Here is a 6,000-nt window from a genome sequence, read left to right as displayed (position 1 = left end):
ATTTATGATAAAAAATTTATATCAATTAGTGTATCAAAAAGATTAAGTTACTTAATAAATTTAACGTTTTATGATCTATTATTCTTATTAAGATTAAAAACTAAAAATTAAAAAATATAATTTTGAAAATTTTATTAAAATTTAAGTTTGAAATTTTTTAATTTTTGAAATTTTTTTAGATAAAATCTAATTAGAGGGATTGAAGATTTATAATTAAAAAAAAATTAAGGGATTAATAATTTAATATGATATATATAGAGATTTTAGATGACAAAATTTTGATAAATTTTTTTGTAAAAGTTAGATGAAAGTTAATTAAAATTAAATATTATATTTTGATTGTGTTATATATTAATTTAATATTTTGTATCTAAAATTTAATAATTTTTTTTGTTGTTTTGTTATTTATATTGTTGTCAATTTTTTTAATATTAGATTAATTCTTATTATTTTTGTGTAATTATTGAAGATTGTATTTATTATATAATTATTGAAAGTTATTTGTAATAAAAAATTTATATCAATTAGTGTATTAAACATATTAAATTACTTAATAAATTTAGCGTTTTATGATATATTACTTTTAAGATTAAAAACTAAAAATTAAAAAATTTAGTGTAAATTCAAATTTTAATGATGCAATAAGTAATATTAATATTTTTAAACATAAGTTTATTTTGTTTTTATACAAAATAGCAAGTATGCCACCACGTGAAGAGTTCCCGAGTAAAAAAGTAGAGAGCACGCCAAGTGATGATATAGGTTGGTATTTTGGAACACCTGTACCAAATACAAAAGAAAATGTTTCATGTAAATTTTGTGGTAAAGTTGTAAAATAAGAAATAATATGTTTCAAGGAACACATTGCTCATAAAACTGACAATGTTGTATCATGCCCCAACGTTACTGGTATGTTATGTTTTTATAATTTTTTTTAAAATATTATTATTAATTTTTCAATAAAAATTATAAAATTACATAAGCATGTGTAACTAATTTTCTCCATTTTTTTAAACTATATTATTAATAAGTATAGTAAGAAAAAGTATGATGAAACTACTCCAAGAAAACAAATAAAAAAAAGCGGACAACAAAAGGAGAAAAAATGAATTTTAATCATAGTTAAGAGGGGAAGATGATTATAAAAAACTTATTGATGAAGACATCGCTACTAGACAAGCTATACGAGATAGTATCCAATCACAACATGAGTGGCACAAAAGACAAGAATTCCGACAAAGCATTAGTGGTTGAAGTAACATATATGAAGAGGGATGAAGCTCTCATGGCTCAGTTGTTGAATATTTTATAGAACGAACAAGAAAATCAACTCCAAATGAGTCTGAATTTTCATTAAGGGGAGCTATACCTAAATTGGTTAAAAATAAGAGTTCAAGGCAACCAAAAGTAAGTGATTCATTTTTAAAGATATTAAAAAGAAATATAGGCGAATCAGTATCAAAATTTTTGATATATGATTGACTTCCTTTTTCAGTTAGCAAATTCTCTATGGTTGCATAATTTGATTTCTGTGGCAGCAGAAGTTAGCCAACATGTAAAACTTTCAATACCTTATGAGATCTTAGATGTGTATTTAGAGTTTGAGTATCAATAAGTTCATGAATGGGTTAATGGATTAAAAGCTCATTGGAATGAATTGGGTGTTACTTTGATATGTGATGGTTAGAACAATAGTTTGAATCAAATACATATCATTAATTTCCTTGTTTACTGTAGTAAAAGGACCATTTTTTGAAAATATGTAGATGTCTCAAGTGTTCGTAGTAGAGATGCAAACTTTTACTACAGATTATTAGGTGAAGTTGTGGAAGAAATTGAGGAAAAATACATTATTCAAATAGTCACTGATAATGAGACAACACTTAAGGTCATAGGAAAAAGACTAATAGAGAAGAAAAAACATTTATATTGGACAACATATTCAGCTCATTGTTTGGATTTGTGCCTTGAAGATATTGGCAAGAAAAAATGTGGTAAATGTTTTGGATGATGCAAAAAAAGTTGACTTGTTTTATATACCATCACATTTGGACTGTTAATTTGATGAAGAAATATACATAAAGGAAGCAAATATTTTCCCCTGCTCTTACCCGATTTGCCACTCATTTTATACAGTTAGAAGAAATAACGAGGCAAAAATTAAGGTTTAAGAGAGATGTTTAATTTAAAGGTTAGTACTTAGTAATTAGTACAACTATTTAAATCTAGCATCTTTTTATGATATCATTTTTAAAATATTAATTTAAAATATATTACTCTAAAAATTTATTAATGAATATATAGGAATTTAAAGAATCAAAATAGAGACAAGAAAAATAAAAACTTGTTTATGAAGCTAAAAAGATCATTTTGGAAAAAAGTTTTTGAAAAAAAACAAGCAATATAATAAAAATTTATAAGTCTTTGGTAAAAGTATTGTACCTTATGGATGGTGATGAAAAACCAACAAGAGGCTTTATTTATAAGGCTATGGATAAAGCTAAATAAGCAATTCAACAAAATTATCATTATTCTGTTGAATATGAAAAGATTATTGATAATAGATGAAGTTTTATGCATTCTGACTTGCATTCAGTTGGTAAGTAAACCAAGAATATAGATGGTATTTAAAAAATATATTTATTTTTTATACTTAAATTACTTATATATTTATTTTTTATTACTTTAATATAATATTGTTATGAATTATGTTTAGGTTACTATCTAAATCCACAATTTCAATTTGGAGTGGAACGTTTTGCAAATATATTTAAAGAAACATTAGAAGGTATAAAAGCAGTTATTGAAAGATTAGAACCTTTGATAGATACTCAAATCAGAATGATTAATCAGGTTAATATTTAATATTATTTTATAACTTTAACATTTATTTTATGTATTAAAATTTGAATTATTTTTTATTTCTTCATTTATTATTGTATTTTCAATCGATGTTGTAGACACCCAATTTGGTCCAGGCCCGGATCAATTGGGCCTGGTCCAAATGAGTAAGCCCATTTTATTTTATTTTTTATTTTTATTTTTTGTATCTTATTTATTTATTTATTATTACTATTATTATTTACTAATATATAATTTTTTTTATTTTATTATTTTCCTTTTCTCAATTATTTATCTATTAACTTATTTTATTATTTATCTGTTAATATATATTTTATTATTATTTATCTATTCATATATTACATTTATCTATTAATATATATTTTTTATTTTATCTTTTTTCTTGATTGATTCTCGATTAGGATTTGGATCAGAATTGAAATTCTGACGTGAATTTGGGGCTAGTAGAGTTGGGTTTGGATTCAAAGATTGAATCTAAATCCTAAAGAGAATTGGGATTAATCAGAAACTCTTCTGATCAATCTCTATAAATAGGTGCTGAAGCATATGGGAGAGAGAAAAAAAAAACACTGAGAGAGAGGAAGAGCAGAAAAAAAGAAAAAAAAGACTTTCAGCAGGGTCAGAAGTAATTTTAGGGTTTTTGTTAGAAATTTTAGAGAATTTTAGGCGAATTTTTTCTGGAAAATTTTGGAAAATTTCCAAATTCAGGTTGAATTTTCTGACAAAGTTTGAATTTTTCAGTGACTTTTCTGGCATCGATTGAATTTTTCAGTCAACTACCCAGTTTTGGATAACTATTTTCAGAAACCAACCAACTTTCCACTGAACTTTTGACGAAAAACTTAGATTCTGATGATATTTTCCAGAATTCGAGAAGATTTAACTAGAGTTCTTGGTTCGGGTAGAGAGAGGGATGAGGACAGGAAGGGAAGAGAGAAAGAAAGAATGGGAGATCTGTCGAAAAAACTGAGGTTAGAGCCTTTTATACCCTGTTAAAATGATGTTGTTTTCAGCTTAAAAAAACCCCAGGATCCGTGCATTTTCATTTGAGAGACCCGACCCGTAGCGCACCCGATCCAGCGACCCGCTTCTCCACCTGGGTTCAAGCCAAGCCGAGCCACGTCTCCAAGTCGTTTTCTTCCTCAAGCCGAGCCTAGCTGTTCCAAGGTTTTTTTCTTCATTTATTATTATTATTATTATTTATTGATTAGATTATAATTATTTAATATTTTTTATTTTATTTTATTTTTTTGATTTTCTTTAAATAAAAATCCTAAAAAAAATATTTTTGAGGAAAAGTTGAAAGTATCAATTTTTCTTAAAAATAAGTTTTCTAAAAAATATTTTTGAGAAAAAGTTGAAAGTATCAATTTTTCTTGAAAATAAGTTTTCTAAAAAATATTTTCGAGGAAAAGTTAAAAGTATCAATTTTCTTCGAAATTAAAGTTTCAGAAAAACATTTTTGAAAAAGTTGAAAGTATCAATTTTTCATGTACAAAAACAATGAATTTTTGAAGAGAAAAAGATTTATATCTGGAGCTGAATCATTTTTTTATTTTTATTTTTTTCCTTTTTGAATTTTTTTTAATGTTAAATAATCTGACGATAGAGCCTCTACAAGTGAAACAGTAGTCTCCTTGCATACTCTTGAGGTGAGGAAATTTTTTTAATTTTCTGCTAAAAGTATTAGAGTCAATTGAGAACAATTTCTAATAATTAATCACTTGGTAAATTTTTAAGGCTTATTAGATAACATAAAATTAAGTTGGTACCATCTTTCGATGGGCGTTGTGAGGGTGCTATAACCTTTCTCACACGTAACCGTACTCTCGAACTCTGTTCTGATTAGTATACCTGAACTTATTCTTTTAGGGACCCTTAGGCTTAGATGTTCCTTAAAAGGATAGATTCTTTAGGTGGCCAATCGCACCTAGATAAAAAAGATTGGTGACGACTCCTCAAGTCAATGTCTAGCGATGGATCCTCGGATCTAGACGTTATGACAGTTTGGTGACTCCACTGGAAAAGTCTGAGAGTCAGGTCGATAAATAAATTTGTGTTATCCAAAAGCCTAATAAAATTGAACTTTTTTGTATATATTTTATTATTCATTCATGTTTATTTACTTTATTAATTATGTTATTCATATGCATATGCATAACATGAGCTTTATACTCGAGCTTCACCTCTCTATGAGGGAGTAAAGTACCTATTACTTTCGTGAGGTTTAATGCCTCTACAGTGGTTAGCGAAATACTCCCACTCAAATTGAACCTTTTTCGCTTGTATCCTCTAATAGGTGAAGATTAGGGTGCCTTACTAGTCTGTGATGAACAATGATGTAAGGAGCAATTTGAGAACCTTTAGACTTTAACCTCAAACCACATATAGTGAACCTTAAGAGTGCCTAACCTATAGATAGAGCCATCATTCTTTCCTTTTAGAATTGACCAAAAGCATAGGGTTCATTCCTCTTTTTTTGTGTGATGTTTTAATTTACTTAGTTATATTTTTTTTTTCTGTGCATACTAACCTTTTCTCTCATTCTTTTGCATTGGTTCATGCTCATATCATAAAGTTGCATAAAGAACATTTGCTTGAAAGACGGTCTTCAACAAAAATTTTTCATGGACTCCACAGAATGACTAGTTTGTTCTTCATCTGTATTAGCTCATTGTGAGTCACACAATAAAGTAAGGGTCCAGTCAGAAAAGATCCAACTAAAGATGAAAGATTGTTTACCAATCGGATATGATTCTATCTTGTCTCAAGAAACATCTATCCTCTTCAAACAAAAAAATCTGAAGGATTTGGTTGATATATGGAAAAAGATGAGTCTGTCAAGACAAGAGAAATTTTGCCAGAAATACGGACATATAGCACACTTTCTCGTAGTAGTTGTCGATGATCAACTAATCAGAGTTACAACATAATTTTGAGATCCTGCATACAAGTGTTTCATCTTCAATAAAATTGATATGACACCAACCATCGAAAAATATTCAACTTTGTTGGGTTTGCACCTCAAAGCTCCTGATAAGATATATGTCAAAAAACACAAGTCAAGATTTCGTAAGAGTTTGGCTCAACTCATGGGGATAGATAAAAAAGTTATGGATTCTCATACAAAGAAGAAAC

This window comes from Durio zibethinus, chromosome 5 (genome assembly GCF_047325235.1).
Source record: "Durio zibethinus cultivar Kanyao isolate XHJ-2024 chromosome 5, ASM4732523v1, whole genome shotgun sequence".
In the NCBI taxonomy this organism is placed as follows: Eukaryota; Viridiplantae; Streptophyta; class Magnoliopsida; order Malvales; family Malvaceae; genus Durio; species Durio zibethinus.
The sequence above is the reverse complement of the archived record's forward strand: the minus strand, read 5'-3'. Positions refer to the sequence as shown.